Consider the following 17,522-nt stretch of genomic DNA (forward strand, 5'->3'; position numbering starts at 1 on the left):
GCAGATGTGGCTACAGAGTTTAAAAAATATTTATAAAAAACTATGCAGGACTATGCAGAAATCGGAAAGCTATAGCGGAAATACCAAATTACATTCTGATTCATCTCAGGAGGGCAATGGATTGAAGAATTCTAGGAAGTCATTGGAAGAGGTCCTGCAAATAAGACTCATTAAGTAATCTATTTAAAATTCTACAAGTCATAATAGAGTTAACAGTTTTCAAGTCTTTATCATTTATTTAAATTTATTCCCACTTTTCCCCCCAGCTGAATTTTAAAGGTTCGGCCCGCCATTCGAATCGCATTTCTTGTCCATCATCAGCCTTAGTGGGCTGCTGGATCCTGGGAATCCTTAGTTTGAAAGTATTTGCCGCTTTATCACCTTCCGCCTGCCGTGGCTTCTCCGAATCCCGAGCAGCTTCTGGCCAGCTTCAGCTCATCTCCTATTCCATTTGCGAGCGCTTTACGAGCTGCTTCTCAAATTTAAAGCTCATCAAGGGACAGAGAGCCTCTGAATGGAATGGGACGGGTGGAGGCAGGATGCAGGAGTCGAAATAGTTTCGCATTTTATAACTCACTTAAAGGCGTCTCTCAGGCAGCGGGCCAATTAAAATGGGAGGACTACCAGCTGATTAACTTTGGCATCTGCCACCCCCCTAATCGCGTTTTCGTACTTGAAGAATTACAGGCCCACCCCCACTGGAAATGCCATCACATGTACCTGCACTCTAAAATAAATAAGGAGTTAATAAATATATTATCCTGCTTAATAATTTTATTAACATTTTTCTCACCTTCTACTAAGGGTTAAATTTTAAAATATACTTACATTTTTTAAATAAAAACTTAACTTGTTTAGAAAATAAATTTTTAAAGTGTGCCCTTAGAGTTGAAGCCCAAGTGACCGTCGTCTTCGTTTGTTGTTGCCTCTCGTTGCAATGGTAATTGTGCGAGTGCAGCAATGACGTCATTGCACACACAGACACACACACACGCCCTGAGAAGAGGGAGTGCTGGGCTGGGTTCTGGGTTCTGGGCAGTGCTACGCCCACGTCCCTTAGAGGGCGGGGAAACGTTGCCACGGTAATTGTGTGCGCTGCTCCACGCTTCGGTTGGCAATATTGTTATGACCAAAAAACCAGGTCACAAAGGACAGCTGCCCCCGCATCCTTCTTCAGGTCCACGCCCCCACCCCCTTCCCTCCCTTTGGACGGTACTGTCTTGGCCTCAGCTTTCAGCGTGAACGCGCGCATATTTTATTTGATTTATTTATACAAAAAAAAAGACGTCATAATTTAGTAAAATGTTTAGCAAAGTAGGAAGGCAGGAGGAATGCCAGAGGGCACCAGGAGGTGAGATGGAGGAGCAAGAGGAGAAGGAGGCTGGCTAAAATCCCTGCTGGTAGTTGGTGATTTCTCAGCTTCTCCCTCTCTCACTGGCTTTCGCCAAAACTCTTGTGCTATTTTGCATTTAATATTTATGCCACTTTTCCCTCTGTTTTGCAGGCATGCATCGAGTTCCAGCCTCAACTCAGCTGCTCAACTCGTTGCTCCAGCGACTTGTCGACTTTTGGCCCAAACCGCTGACCAGGACCCGGACCAAGACCAGGCCAGGAGCGGAAAGGATCCAACGGCACGGTTAGAGACGAATTTCGAAACAGAACAGAACTGAACACCGAAACACTGAACGGAACCAGAACAGGGCAGGACAGGCCAGTCCTCAGCCATGGCTGCTGAATAATTAATGCAGTTTCGGTAAGTGCATTTGAGAAATACGTTCCATTCTGCTTCTATTTTTTTTATCCCAGTTTCCCCCAGCAGTTCCCCAGTTAAGTTTGGCTTAGTTTAGAGTTTGGCGCAAATCGCCAAGCTGCTAATTTAAATGCGCACTCGCAGAAATTTAAAATATTTAACTTGAGTTTTGGGGCTATAGAGCTTACAAAGACTTAGATCAGGATTCTTACAGTGTCCTTTTTATTCCTTCATCCGAAAAGTACTAAGCCTGACAAATGAAGTGTTTCATCGCCCACTGGCTTCGAAAGGGGGCGTGGCCTAATGTCGCTGGCCAGGCTCATGCATAAACCAATATGCGACATCGCTTCGCTTTTTCACTTCGCTTCAGTTCAGTTAGCGCCTCTGCGTTCACGCGCCGGAAGCGGAAATTGTCCAGCAACAATGGCAACAAAATGGCAGCCGCCATTGAAAGAACGGCCACCCACAGTCAAAGGAATGTCAATGAGGATGGCATGACGGCAAAAAAAAAGTGTGGTGCTTTCGGGGGAAACTGTCCACTATTTTCACACATTTGTAGAGCTCATGGATGGGGGCGAATGGGCGATAAAAGAGACAAGGGTGTGCCATTTTTGGTTACTCACTGTATTTTATAGTTTTGGTAATAAATTCCGGAAAGGGATACGACGTATGGACACTAAGCCTAAGATTCTCTATAAAGGATATTTATGAAATCTTAAAAAGTAAAAGGATAAGGTATGCTAACTAATTCATTTTCTTTTTTAGCTCTAGCTCTTCTTTTCGCTCTAGTCCTGCTGATGAACACGGTTTCCTTTTAATGTACCTCGTCCTGATTATCTCGTGTTATCCTGTTCTCTTGAAAAATACCTTACCAATTTGGTCACTATCCTGAGCGACATCTTTCAAGCAAGAATCCCGGAGTTCGTCATCCATCTCGCTGTCCACTCGCCTTTTTCCCACCCAGCTGGGCGTTATTTATGCCCTGATGCTGTTGCTGCTGCTGCTGCTGGCTTTATCTTAATGCTGTTCAGATACAACGTTTTCATCGTTGTCGTCGCTCATCGCTGTTGTCCGAGTTGTTGTTGTACACGCTTATTGCCATTGCTCAGTGCAGTGGCGTGTCCCCGGAATTTATCAAAGGGATCAGGATTTTATATTAAATTCTTTGGATACTTTTTACATCTCATATATCTTTTAATCTTGTTAGAATTTCAAATAAATACTTTAACCGGATATTCAGAGGTGGACTAGCGCCCCCCTCTGCGTAAGCCACTGGCCGTGCACTGCTTATCCTTATCCGCAACATCGTCTTGTCCTTCTCCTTCGTCGTTTGTTTTGTCATTCAATTCAATGAGGCTAATGTCCGTTGAGGCCCCTGCCCCCCTGGTTCCGGCCCATGGCCCCCTTCTCGTGGTCCTGGCCACATGGTTTTGGTGTCTCTTCTGCGTCCATTGCTTCATGCTGTTGTTGAAGTGCCATTAAGTTTAGTTGTCACTTAGCCTCTTTGCTTTTATATGCCGTTCTCTGTTCTCCCCCTTCCTAGCATGTCCTTTCCTTGCCCCTCTGCCTGGCTTCTGGCTCCTGGCCGTTTGCCGCTTGTTGTCTGCCGACCGTTGTTGTTATCCTTTTGGCTTGAACGTCTTAAGCGCCTAATGCCATGGCCATAAAAAGTCCAACTAATGCTTTAAAGTGTGCCACACATACAGAGATAGAAGAAGACTAGGACGGGGAGAGTCTTCGAAGGATAATAAGCAAGACAGGGAAAGGACTAACCTATATTGGTGATCAGCATGGTAGAAAAATATGTTAAGCAAGTTGTAATTTATTTTTTAACCAATTGAAAGGATCTTTTTTGGAAATACTTCTCCCTTAAAATGAAATTTATTACTAGAACTATAACACTTTTTTTTCCTCTGCAACAATTTCAGTTTCTTGACTGCAAGACAGCCCTAAAATTGCCAACTCTTGCCTTGGCTCGCAGGACCTCTCTTATCTGGCCGGCTTTATCGATCGTTTGCGTGTTGTCTTTTAGCTGTTTGATTTTCGGCTTTAAACGAGTCCATCCTTCCTTTTGCCACTTTTATTTTTATTTTTATTTTCATTTTGATTTTTATTCGTTTCGTTTTCGCTGTTGTCGGCCTGAAAATTGCGTGTTAATTTTCACACAAACGGAGACAGTCGCATTTTCCACGTATTCTGTTTGTACTTTTGCGGTTTTCACCCGAAACGTTGGCTCTTGGTATTTGTGAGGATTTTGTTTAAATATTTGCATTTTTATTGTTGCCACTGCCACTTCCACTTCCACAGCTGGTACTTCATTTCTTCCTTGCTTCATTAGCCGGTTTGTCTGTTGACAGTGCTTTCTGTCAGCTCCTGGCCAGATTTCCCCACTGATTTTGTACATCCTTTCGGTGAACTGGATGGCTGGCTGGATGGCTGGCGTTTAGCGGGCCAAAAGTTCATCTAAATTAAGTGCAACCCATTTTCAATTAACTTTCGACGAATTCAACTTGCTCCCAAAAACTTGTAGCCAAAAATGCAAAAACTTTCGCCCGAACTTTTCGCCTCCTTCCTCCCTGTTTTTGCGCTTTTGTTGCCTTTGTCGATGAATTTTCATTACGCTGCATATTTGTTCTCCTGGCCCCAGACTGCCAGGACGATTTCTTCTTTTTTTTTGTTTTTTTTTTTGCATGTAAACAAGCCGCGCCAATTTGTTGCCCCCTAACAAAGGAGAAAAATTTCAACTTCAAAACTTGTCAAATTCTGCAGAAACAACAAAACCGAATTTGAGTGGCACGGACATGAAGGAGTCAGGGAAGTAGGAGGAGGAGCATCACGGTGGCGGAGGTGGAACTGGAATAATTTAGTGGGCAAGTGGAATACATTTTGCACTTTAATGGTAGAGGAAGAAGTGCATTAAAAATGCAGATACAATGCCCCGAAAAATGCCTGACAGGCCACTACCATGAGTGAAAGAGGTTCCGGGGTTTAGGGCTTTCTTCCTTTTTTTTTATTGTTTTTTTTTTTGGGTTTCTCGGGTCCTGTAAGGGCAGGTCTCGGCGTGTGCTTGTGCAAATTTCAAGTTGTCAATTTATGATTATGGCACCTCGTGAAGCGAGCTAAAATGTAAATTATACTCCAGCACCGAAATGGAAACTCAAGCGAATAACAAGCCGAATTGCATGTGCGATAGAGGACTAAAGTGCACAGTAAAAAATCATTTAACTCTTTCCATACAAATTTTAGTCTTTATTATTTATGTATTTCTAGTGATATATTATTTAAAGTATCCTGAATAGGGAAGCTTTTGAATTATTAATTTAAACTCCTTTGTTTCTGTGCATTTGAGAGTTAGTATTTAGCTGCCCGTTTTAACGTTGGCTTTTATTGTAGTAGCCAAGCTCCTGCTACTGCTGGCTTGTTACATTTAACGCTTTTTAACGCCGAATTGACTGCACTCACTCAATACACTCACAAATACACTCGCTTACACAGTCGTTGTTATGTAAATGAGAATCGCGATTCAACGCTTTCCGCTCCGCTCCGCTTAGCCCCCTTTGACGTCCCCCCGGCCATTAGATTCTATCGACAGGCAGCACAGGTGCAATCAAATATTACGTATACGCCGCGTTGTGCACAATAGTTAGCAATAAAGTTGGCTTGGCAGGAGGAGGGTTTCTGCTGAAGGCCTGGCTTCCAGCAAGGAAGGCAGCAAGGCACTGACTTGGCTAGCAAACTGTCAATTTGGTCGTTGGCTGTGCTGTTGTTATTGCCTTTATTGGTCTTTACCTTATAACAACGTTAAGATGTGGAAGGGTGGGAGGAGAATATTGAATTACTTAAAATGTGTGGAAAATGAGTGGAAAGAAATGGCATTACAAGAGCATGTGACCTGGTAGCGACTTGAGTTTTAAATTGTTATCATCAAAGTGTAGTAAGTTAATTCTGAAAAAGGAAAAGGTAAGTTAATTCTTGGCTTACAGAGAGTCTCTAACCTGAATCCTTAAAGTCTGAAATATAAGAAAAGTTTGGCTCTATCAGTAGCCATCAACAGACTGCGATTGGATTCCACTAAGCCTGGCTCTCAACTCTCTATTCTTTTTGGCTAATAGTTGTTGTGTTGTGGGTATTTTTGGCAGCGGAAACCGAGGTGGGGTCTGTACGGTTTGCACTCGTTTCCGTGGAGAGCTCTCGTCACTCTCCAATCTCCACGCCACAGGCAGCGGCTCATGTGAGGGCATAAAATTTGATTGTGATTGAAAGGTGTAGCCTACTTTTGGGCGGGCGAATCTAAAATGCATGTAATCAAGCGAAATGGCAATGGGGCCAGCAAATGGAAGATCGTCAGCATGGGCGTCCGTCCACCCGTCCGGTGGAGGGGTCATACGAGGTGCAGTGCATTTGCATTTGCATTTGCAAATAACGCCCTCCGTTCGGTACTGGTCACGCCCACTGGCCAGATGCCAGGGCAAACAATAATTGAAATTTGATTTGATTAGTTTTGATATTGCGCTTGTTGTTTCTGTTGTGTTTTTTGTTGATTGTTGCTATTGGTATGCCTGTTGGGGGTGGTGGTGCTACTGTTTTTATTGTTACGTCCGCCCTTGAATGAAAATGTCAAATTAATTTAATTGTATTTTCGCTGGAGCGCTTAACATCGCCGCCCCGGCAAATCCCTTTATAATTAAGTCGTCCGCGAACTGAAAAGACCGCCGGAAAGAAAGCCATTTTACAAAATAAAAAGCAGCTCGCTTTCCGTCATAATTGAACTATTTGGTTTCCATAATTGAAATTTTCCACAGACAATTCAATAATAATTATACGGACCAGAGCGAAGAGGAGCTATGGATGCCGTCTGTCTCCTCCGGCACGTGAACTATTTAATTAAGTAACTTATTGTTATTATTTGCATTCCTTTTCGGCCGCCCGCCGGCGGCAAGGATAATTCGCAGGATTTTTCGCACGCCGATGCCTTTGTCCTCAACGCAATTAAATATATATTAAATATTTTGCGAAAGCCCCATCAGCAAAAACTATACATTGTAATAAATAACATATCCCAGCTCTATATTCCAACTTCCCACCATTGCAGCCCGTAGCCTATAGGTATTTAATATTATTTGCCCGAACTTGGCGCATATTTGGGCGCTTTAATGTGGCCATATTGATAAGCTGGGGGACGGGGACAGCCCGAATGGTAAATGATGAAAAATGCTCTGCATTTTCCGCACCTTTTTTGTGTTTCCATGCGGAATAAAAAGCCGAGGAACAGAGCAGCAGCCTTCCAGAGTAGCAGGGGAGAGAAAAGCAAATAAGATGAAAAAAAAATCAAAAGAAATAAAGAAGCCAACGCACAAATATTGGCTCGCTATTTTTTCGAATGAATTATGACTGCGCCGAAGGTCCTTTCAGTGGGTGGGTGGCGGCGCCAAGGAGTGGCGGTGCGGGCTGGCGGAGTGGCCAACCACTCAGTGGCGCGGATTGGCGGAAAAAAAGAAAATTTTCAAGAGGGTCGTTGGTTCGACGAGTGGCCGACAAAAAGGTGTTCGAAGGTAGTTGAGCAAATAGTTTTATTGAAACCGATATTAGCATATGGCTGGACTCGAAGGAGAACAAACAAAAGAAACTAGAGTGCAGGAGGAAGGAAAATGCTGACAGATTGCGGTAAGCTAATCAAAGGACTCGTTCATTGAGATTTCAATTCTTTAAGTCTTGAGTATTCGAATAAAATTGGATTATTTCACGTACTTGTGCCTTAAAGGATGGAGCTGTTTATTCCACTCGAGTAACTGCATCTTCGCCAATTATTCCTTCGATCTACCCTCGATGATCCTGCGCCTCTGTTTTCTTCACCTGACTTTCCTTTCCGACTTTGCTTTCTTTACTTTATCACGCGTTGGCCTCTTTGTTGTTTTCCTCGCCCTCCCCCACTCTCTGCTCTTTTAATTTTTTGTGGCCCTCGTACCGCTCGTCCTGCCCTGCCGCAGCTGCCTCGCAAGGATACCATTGTTGTTGGCTTTCTTTACTGACAACATAATAATAAGTTTTCTCGCTCTCCCCCTCACTGGTTTATGCTGTTTCCCCCCTTCCCTCCATTGCGGGCAACACTTTCAAAGGCCAACCTGCAGCTGCTGCTCCTCCGCTGCCAGTGCCCCTTCCTTGGAGCTTGCTCCTTGCCATCCTTGCTGTAGTTATTTGTTGTTGTTATTGCTCTTGCGGTGTTGAGCGCAAAAGTTTACGGAACGCTGGAAAGCGGGGTAAAAAATAAAAATAATAAAATAAGGAGGGTGGAGTACGGAAAGGAAGTACAAAGTTACATACTATATCCTTTTTATGCGAAAACAAATTTAAGATTTTTTTTTAATTTATATATTTAATAATATTTAATAAATTTATATTTTTGATTTCAATCATTTATTCAGAATCATTTTAATAGCCTATATATTTTCTTGCTGTGTAAACAGGCCAACTGGCCATAACTGCAAGCCATCTTCCACGTGTGTGTGTGTGTGTGCGAGCCGCCATTCCGCCAACTTGGATTCCAATTCCATGCTCCTCGCCAGCGAGGGCGCTTTACGGCGATGGCCGCCCAATGTTTTTCGCAGCCGTGTCCTTTACACACACTTTAAATTATTTATTTTTACACTTTTGCTGTAACACATTTTCAGTTGCCAGTGTGTGTGTGTGTGGGTGTGTGTGCGTGCGCTGTTTATGGCCGCTTTACTGTGGGTGTGCCTGGGTGTGTGTGTGTGTCTTTGAATTGCTGTTGCAGCCTACGAGAGCAGCAGCAACTTTTGCTGTGTTTGTATTTGCTTTTGCACATGTTCACGCTGGCTATCCTCTATCCCCGGCCACCCCGCCGGCTGCAGGAACTTGTAAATTATTTGCCTTTTGCCTTTATTCCTTACACATACGCGCACAAATTGTCTTGAGTTTATGTGTTAAACTTTACATCCCATCCTTGGGAGGGAGGGGCTCCAAGAAAATGTTATGTGGGTGGAAGTCCTATACACTGGGAACTAGAATGAACTTTAAACATAAATGAGTGCTATTTCAATACAATGTCTTCTTTTCTAACTAATACATTTTTTTAAAATATATTTTTATATATAAAGTTTCAAGAATTGATTTCTCTTGGTGTATCTAACTTGGCATGTAAATGATATGTTCCCTCGGCCACGTCCAACGTCAGAAGAAGACGAGGACATGGTCGCCTTTTATTGCTTCTACGCCTCAGCCACTCCACCCCAGGCCGAGTTGCTCTGCTTTGTTCAGCTGTCGTGACCGTTGAACAAATGAACAACATAAATAATTGCAAAAGCACACACGCACTCTCACACTCACTCTCCCATCCACACCCAGAACAGAATGTGAACATCGCAGGATTCGCAGGACTCGCAGGAACGTTTGAAGCTTTCGAATTGAGATTAATGAGCAGAAAAAGTGATTCAATGCTGGCATCTTGGGCCTGTAACCATTTCAATATCTTATATGTGGGCAGTCATATATCCTACAACATTAGAGACATCAAATGTAATGTTTCGGGGCTTAATTAAAAGGCAACTCTTGTTATGAAAGTTTTCAATGTTCGTTTTCATTACGTGACTGATAAACCGAAAAGTTAGTTCTCTAGTGTGCTACTGATTTCCCCCCTTAAGATGGAGTGGCTTCCGTTATCTATCCACCAATAATTACAAGCACTCCCGCGGCACGCTTCTGTCAATTCCCCCCAAAACCCTTCCATCCCTTCCCGATTTAATCGGCACTCCAGAGATCTGACACCCCTGTATACTAATTGCCGCAACACCCGTCGTCAGGTACTTATTGCACACCCTCAGTTACCCACTTCAGCTCCCACTCCACCCTCTCCATTCCCGGTGGCACTTAAACAACTGATAACAGACCGCAATCGAAACCGAAATCGAAATGGGAATTGGAATCGGAATCCCAATCGGAATCACAATCAAAAGCCCAACATTCGTGTAATTGCAGATACAAATGCGATTACACTAAGTAGCTTGTCTCGATACATAATAAATGTTCGAATCGAAGGGGGTGGAAGGTGTTCTATACTGTGCTATGGTGTACTGTAATGTGGTGTGGTGTGTTGTGGAAATTCAAGTATAAGCCTTGCTTTCACTTTCCGTTTGTTTGCCTTGCCCACAGCGAATTCAAGTTCGTTTTGTTCTCGGCTCGTATACGTAATTAACAACAGGGCGTATGCGTAATCTGAGGAATTAAGGGGAAAACCTTTGTGTGTATTCGTGGTTTTCCCGCCAAGTTGATGAAAAAAAAAGTGAAATAAATATACAAATTATTTATAAAATAAAGATTAAAAAAATTAAAAAAATTCTTAAATGTCTTATATTTTTAGATTTAAAAACTGCACATTTCTCTTTCTTCTGAAAATGTTACTTATCTCTCTCTTTTTTCTGATCCCCATCTCTTTTTCACACTTCCCTCTCGCTCAGCTGGTAAGCAGATCTCCAGAATTCTGGTCAGGCAGGTTTCCAGCATATCGGTTTAATCTCCCAACCCATGGAGCTCTCGCGCTCCACTCCCACTCTACCGTTCTCCGATGTGCCGCTTGGGAGGCTCCGCTTCCACAGCTCCACAATGGAATTCTTCTCTCAGTTTTATCGCGAGCTCCGACGGCTTCAGTCACTTGCCAGGCACTTGCTGTGACGCTTTCGGCTTCTAATTTACGTCCAGGTGTAAACATTGTTAATTAGGTATTGTTGGTGTGGTGTGTGGTTATTAGTGCTGTTCGGTGTTGAGTTAGTTCCTCGTCCAATCTTTATTATCAGTCGCGTAGTGCTAATCGCGGAATCTCAAGTGCACTTGCCTCATAAACTTGCCCCATCACATCTTTATTTTTTGGCCAATCACTTGAATCAATAAATAATTCCCAGTCTGGGGTTATCGCTCGCGTGCGTTTAAAACAAAAATAAATTAATATGGGACGGCATTAAATAAATTAAATGAGAGGTAAGCAGTCTTCTCGAATGTGAAAGCAAGTCTTTACCCTTCTCACTTGCTCCACTGACACCGACAGGTTACAGAGAGAAAGAAAGAAAGAGCATGATGTGGGGAGAAAGAAAGAGGTGATGGCGATGGATGTTGGATGTTGGATGTGTTGGGGCGGCGGAGAAGACAGAAATCGCGACAAGATAAAGCAATAAACGAAAATTGCAACAAGTTCGCGCGTTTAAAAACAATTGCATTTCCATTCAATTTATAAACGAAAATCACGATGCAGTTTCAGTCCAAAAACAACAACAGTTCAACTCAATTAAAAAGCTTCGACAGCCAGGCTGGCAAAAAAGATGAATTGAATTGAGTAAACACAACAACAACAGCCACAAACTTCAACGCTGCACGCCGTTACTCTTTTTCCCCACCGACATCACTTTTTTACATATTTTCGAATGTGATTACAGTAAATACTCGGTAACAGACACGGCGATTAAATTCAATATCCGTATATATTTTGAATAAATTGCATTTTTTAAAAGAAGGCTTAACGGCTGTTGGTAATCCAGATGGAAAATATTCATATTCTTCTATAAGTTTTAGGATTTAAGTGTTATCTAGAATTTTTAAGATAAGAAGAGATTAAAATTTAATTAAAATAAAAAATTTTATATTAAGAGAGTCTGTAAAATAATATAAAGAATTCTATAAAGACTATATAAAGTGTGTAAATAAATGAAGACTTTATTTTAGAGACGTTTATCAGCTAATGATTTCTAAATTACTCTAGAGATTGTTCTTTCTATTCAAGAACTTTTCATTATTATTTCCCCAATAGAGTACATACATATACAAACCCATTAAAGACCATTATCTGCCTGTTCAAAATTATCAACTAATTAACTAGATAATGCTTGAATGGCACATAACAAGCTTTAAAAATAAAATAATCAAGATTATATCAACTCAAGTAGCTTAACAAAAAAGGTTAACGAAAAAGTTACTATTCATCTTTCGATTAAAGGTGTTATTTATAGAGTGTACTTTAAACCATCTTTAATTTTTTCTATTTCCCAGTTAATACTTTAAAGCTCTGTTTTTTCACATTTTCATCGTTTATGATTTTTATGGCGCCCTTCCACGCGACTAAACAAACGCCATCAAATTTATAGGAGAATATATCACGACGCCAGAAACAACAGCTCCCCTCCCCTACGTTTTTTACTCAACTTTATCAAATGATCTTTGTTTGGGAGTTTTATGACCAACACTTTCCAGTCAGCTATGAGTGCATTTCAGCCGTGTTTCAATTTTTATGTGTAATCAAGGGAATGATCAAATGTGAAATATTCGAAAATTAATACACAGGTATTGGGGACGGAAGCCGAGGAGTGTACCTCTGCGAATGGGACTGGGGTGGCTAGAATTTCATGAGGTGCATTGAGTTTCCATTAAAAATGTGCTTAGATTGGCTTGGGGAACTGGGACCATGTCGTTTTCAATTTTTGAGAACGCACTCAGACTTGTCAAGCAGGTCCCAGTAAAAAATAGGATGAAGCCATGGCTGACACAAGAAATAAAACTCAAGACTATGCTTATCTTGAAATTATTCTCAAAATGGTGTGTAATATTTTTGGCTATTTGCTGTAAGTTTTCTTCATGACTCTGCAATTATAGTTCTTCCTTAAAATTAATATTCTAAAGGAGTACCCTTTTTCCCTTAGTGGAAAACAATTTGCGCTTTTTTGGTACACCTGCCCAGGTGAGGAGAAGCAAAAACGGCAGAAGTTTTCGCAAACATCGAATCATCAAAATTGCATTGAAACTATTTTAACTTTTCGTAGCTAAGCGAGGTGGGCTGCCGAGGCCGGGAAGGATCTGGGCAGGAGCTGGGAGCAGGGCAAGCAGGAAAGTGAGGACTTGGTGTTAGTTGCTGTTTTCTGGCAACTGCAGAGATGCCGCTTAAAAATTCATGAGTGCGAAAAGCCACAGCAGGAAAAGTCGCATATAGAAGAATGGTTGTGGGGCTGAGATGGAAGGATTGGGCAGGACCAAGGGGCAGAAGGCAGAGGGATCAAAAGGCAGCTGAAAGGGCGAACAAAGTTTCGGCAGCCAAACAAAAATCATAACGGAACCAAGGAGGATTGTGCCAGAGGATTCCATCCTTCGCTCGACTCCGGCTTCCTCTTAATTCCCCTACTCGTTGGCACTCCCTGGCCATTGGAATGAATGTTTATTGAAAGACAATGTCACTACAAAACCAGAAAGGGTAGCCGGGAGAGAATCAATGGGCAGGACGACTGGGAAGGACGACAGAAAGGACAACGACAACGAAGCTCGCGACCAGAAAAACCTCAAAAAGGCATGAAATGTCAGAGATTTGACGCTCGGGAAGCTCGGGGAAGTAGTTGGGTCTTCAAAGCCCACGGGAAAAGTGAACGTGCTCATATGCATAAGGAACTACAGGGAGTACTCGATAATGAAAATGGATTAAGGGTTGCCTTCCGGAAACTGAGTCCTTTTCGAGCTTAAGATGAACGTTATTTTTTGAGTAGTTCTTAATATTTATAGTATCAACTAAGGTTTAAATATTAAATGTTATTTTTAATACTATTTTCATTTAGTATTCAGTTGACTTGAACCTTAGTTGTACTGTATGCAAATGCGAAAAATTGCACTGGGTTCCGGACTTTTCCCAGACTCCTGTCATTGTCGCTCGGTAACAAAACAAACTGCAGCATTGCAAGAAAACAGTGCAGAAAACGAATACGAAAACAGGGCTCAAGGGGGAATAGTTGGATGGTTGTGGGTGATGGGTGATGGGTAGTGGGTGGATAGGTGGTGCTGGGACGAGTGGGAAATGGGAGCTTGGGCAGACTTTTGCTTTTCATTCATACGAAATTACCTGCGGCCAAGAGCTTAATGCCAGTTGGACTGCAAAATCCACTTAGGAAGTTGATACAATCAGTTCCTCTCCGGCCAGAGATGCAACCATTCGCTCCGGTCCTCTCCCTTTTTACCATTTTCCTACTTTTCCTTCCATTTCCCAGCGCATTCTGTGGCCAGAATGTCTGTGGATGTGGATGTGGATGCGGATGCGGACGTGGGGTCTCCACTATGGGGATGTAGATGGATTCATTAAAACGAATTGCTGCGAGTTTTAAGGCCTGTCTTGCCACGAATGCCATCAGCCAACGACAAACAGTGAAAGAATATACAAAGTTTTGTTTTTTTGACTCGACTTGAGAGGTTTATGGTTGATGGAAATTAAACAGAGATTATCTTTTAAGAAATCAAGTTAGTCATCATGTCTTTTTCATCTTAAAACTTATAACTTCAATAGTAATTTTTTCGGTGCATGCTTATATTCTTGTATGAATCCATTTGTATACGTGTGTGTTTCGAGGAGGGGAGCTGTTTTTGGGGTTTTGTTGTCGGGGCTCATTGACGTGCAACATATATGGCGAGGGAGAGCGACCCACCCACCGACCGACGGATGGGGGGCAGTGGCTGCTCTGTGGCTATTCCAGAGCTCGGTTTTGTTTGCGCCGCAAAGTATGCAACGGCTGCTGGTTGCAAGTGCCTCTGGGAAAGAGGGGCTAGTGTATCGGAGCTTCGGGGGATGTGGCTCCTAAATGAAATTTGGCTTCGCTGGCTTATTTCGGTTAAAAGTTTGCACACCGCCTCCTAAAATCCGGGCCTTCTGACTGGCCACAAGTGGAAAACGCATTAAAACAGCAAATTAACTGGAGAATAGGCCTGATGATGATCAGATCCCCTCTCAGTCTCCCCTCCTCTTTTGGTTGACTGGGAAAAAACCCGACTAATTAGGGGAAGAGGCTCACAGTTTCCAGTTGCATTCGTAAGCCAAGCTCTGAGGTCTGTTAATTATTTATGCTTTACATTTAAATGCACAGCTTAGACGAAAGCACACACTCTAGAAGGGGTTTCCATACATATTTGGAGCGCTTTGAGCTGCTCCATTTTGAAGTGGAGAGGAGGCAGCTGGGGTAACACTTCCGCATCGAGAAAAAGAAAGCATAAAGCATACAGAATACAGCACAGCACAGCAGAGCTCAGCCACACATCCAAACACACGCACACCCTTCCTATTCACCTACACACACACCCTCGAATACTGAGAAAGCCAGATAGGCGGGCATATTGTGCTTACGCATACATTTGCACAGACAAACAGACCAAAAGAGCCTCCTCGTATCCAGCATCCAGCATCCAGCATACAACAGCAGCCATACAACATCCATAGTGGAACGGAGTAGAGTCCCCAGACCGACTGAACTCCATGTAACATGTTAATGAACTGCGCCAACTGTGTTTGCACAGAACTTAGTGTAATGTAATCCTGGCCAGGCACAGGACCTCGCCTAGATCCCACATCTGCACTGCTCGAAATCGAGATCATTTTAATTAAACGATGGGGGAGATGTTTATGGGTTTTTATTTTTAATGATAAAAATATGAGACTTTCTTAAAATGTGGCATTTATCTATGGAATAGTCACTTTTTAATATTTATCAGATGACTTGTTCTTAGACCTTGTTCTTAAACAAGACAATGTCCTTCAGTTTCTCAAAGTGTATCCCACACACACACTCACTCACACCTCAACGCCCGATGTGTCGAATGTTACGCTAAGGAGTAACTTTGACATTTACCATTCAAGGCTTATGAGTGCCACCGCAGAGTGGGCCGCATAGAGACGAGGCGTGGTGCAGGACGTGGGACGTGGGAGGATGCTGTAACCCGCCCGGGCAATTGCCTTATGGTTATTTTCATAGCCCTGGCCTGGCCACAAAACTGCGAGCCAAGTGTGACACGGACATGGGCAGGGACAAGAAGGTGAAGATGGCTGGCAAGGAGACGAAAAGGAGGCAGGACTTGAATGGCAGGGATGCGGGAGGAGGTGAGTGGGAGGCTGTTTTGGGTGGGTGGTACGAAAGGACGAAAAAGCGAAGGATCCTTCTCTAGCTGGTCGGAAAGCTGGGGTTAGAAAGAGTTTGCAATGGCGACAATCCAACTGGGATTTTCTCGTTTTCGTCTTCATCTTCCTGGCCCTGGCCCTGGCACCCCTCCCTCCAACACCATGTTGTTTTTCGTGTTTTTGTTGTTGCTGTTGTGGCAGAAGGGGACACGTAAGTGCAAAGGCCTTACATAGAGGACATCATCAGGTGGAAAATTAAATTGCATTTAAGGCAATTGACAGACGACAGCACCGTGATGGTGATGAATACCCTGGGCAAGATGGGGGGAAGTGCTTTGTTAAATTATTGGATGCAAATTCTAAAAAGGATGTGCTTAGCTTACAGATTTGTCAAGTTGCCATTGTCCAGGATATTGCCTCGAGGACATTAACAGAAAATATACAAAAATTTCAATCTATATCCAGACCTGTATTACAAATCCCCCGATGACATTCAAATCGACAAGGCCTGTCATCCTTTTGGCTTAATTAATGCAATTTCCTTCGGCATTCGGTGTGCAAATCAAGGAATGCCAGTTGGATTCCATAATTATTCATATTTTTGGCCCAAAGTGGGGTGGAGAGAGCAAAATGGGAGAAGCGGGAGCAACTAACATTTGAAGGGAAAAGGACAAGTCCTGGCCACTTGCACTTGCTGCAGTGTCATATTAATTTAGTCAAGTGGCCACTTAAATTTTGCACGACAACTACAACGGAGCAGGAGATAGCCGGAGATGGTGGGGCAAGGATGACGCGGACGAGGACGAGGACAGGACGTTAAATGTGCAAATGGCAGTGGCAGCGTGTCCTGCCTCCTTCCATACTCCTATCTCTGTCTCTATCTCTGTCTTTCTCCTTTATTTTGAGGTTGGAGTATCTGTGTGAGATTTGCATAAGTGCATGGGTATTAGTTTGGGTAGAATGCCACTGACTTTTGTCAGCCGCTTGTCAAATGGGCGCCCAAAAGTGTGCAAAAAGCAAAGTGGGGGCGGCGAATGGAAGAAAATGGAAGCGGAAAGACCCAACAGAGATAGCGACTGTAGATAAAGACGGCGATAGAAAGTGAAACAGCAACAGCAGCGGCGACAAGAATGCCTAATGATTACAAATTGCCAGTGGCAATTTTAATAACCGCCACGACCGCAAAGCAATAAATAAAATTCACAATAAACACATTGCAACAAAGGAAGCCCCAGAACCCAAGGGGGGGGTAGGTGGCAATAGCGGTGGCGGTGGCGAGGAAATGGCAGCAGGAAAATCTAGATGCTAAAAGCGGCTTTAATGCATAGCTGCGATTAATATTAATTTCATGCGGTGCAGCGCACAGTTGGAGGCCATCCAACTAAGTCAACTGAGTCTATCCGGGGGATATGCTGGCTTTGCATGAGCCTGGCCTGGACTGACTTGTCCTGGCCTGGCCTGAGGGGGAGGCTGTTGCAAGTACTGCAGTTGTGCAGTTGTGCAGATGAAGATGCAGATGAAGTTAAGTTGAGGCTGCCACAAACACGCTGACGCCGCTGATGGGCCTGGCAAAAATGGGTAATGAAAGGAGGTTGATGGCGAGGACAATGCCGCCACATCATGCGCATCATTAGCCGGGCTACAGAGCCAAGTTTGCAGCGAGGCGTGGATGCACAGAGAAAAAAAGCTGTGCAACCAGCAAGTAAATAAAGATTAATGGTTATGCGGGGTATTGGATTTACTAACTTGATTATTGAAAGCTTACGAAACAGTAGTACAAGAGATAGAAGCTTGCTTCTCTTCTCCCAGTGCACTTGCATTCATTTCAGGCAATTTCGCAGCAATAGCTACCCAGCC

The 17,522-nt window shown here is 43.2% G+C and overlaps 1 protein-coding gene across 1 annotated transcript in view; it reads left to right on the plus strand.

Moving 5' to 3' along the window:
• Positions 1 to 10,356: 10,356 nt before the first annotated feature.
• Positions 10,357 to 17,522, plus strand: part of LOC6507057 (glucose transporter type 1) — a 36,484-nt gene continuing 29,318 nt past the window's right edge. The window contains exon 1 of the mRNA XM_044714618.1: positions 10,357 to 10,738. The gene's annotated coding sequence lies outside the window, so the exon portion shown is untranslated. The remainder of the gene's footprint in view (positions 10,739 to 17,522) is intronic.

Source organism: Drosophila ananassae, chromosome 2R, assembly GCF_017639315.1.
Source record: "Drosophila ananassae strain 14024-0371.13 chromosome 2R, ASM1763931v2, whole genome shotgun sequence".
NCBI classification, from domain to species: domain Eukaryota; kingdom Metazoa; phylum Arthropoda; class Insecta; order Diptera; family Drosophilidae; genus Drosophila; species Drosophila ananassae.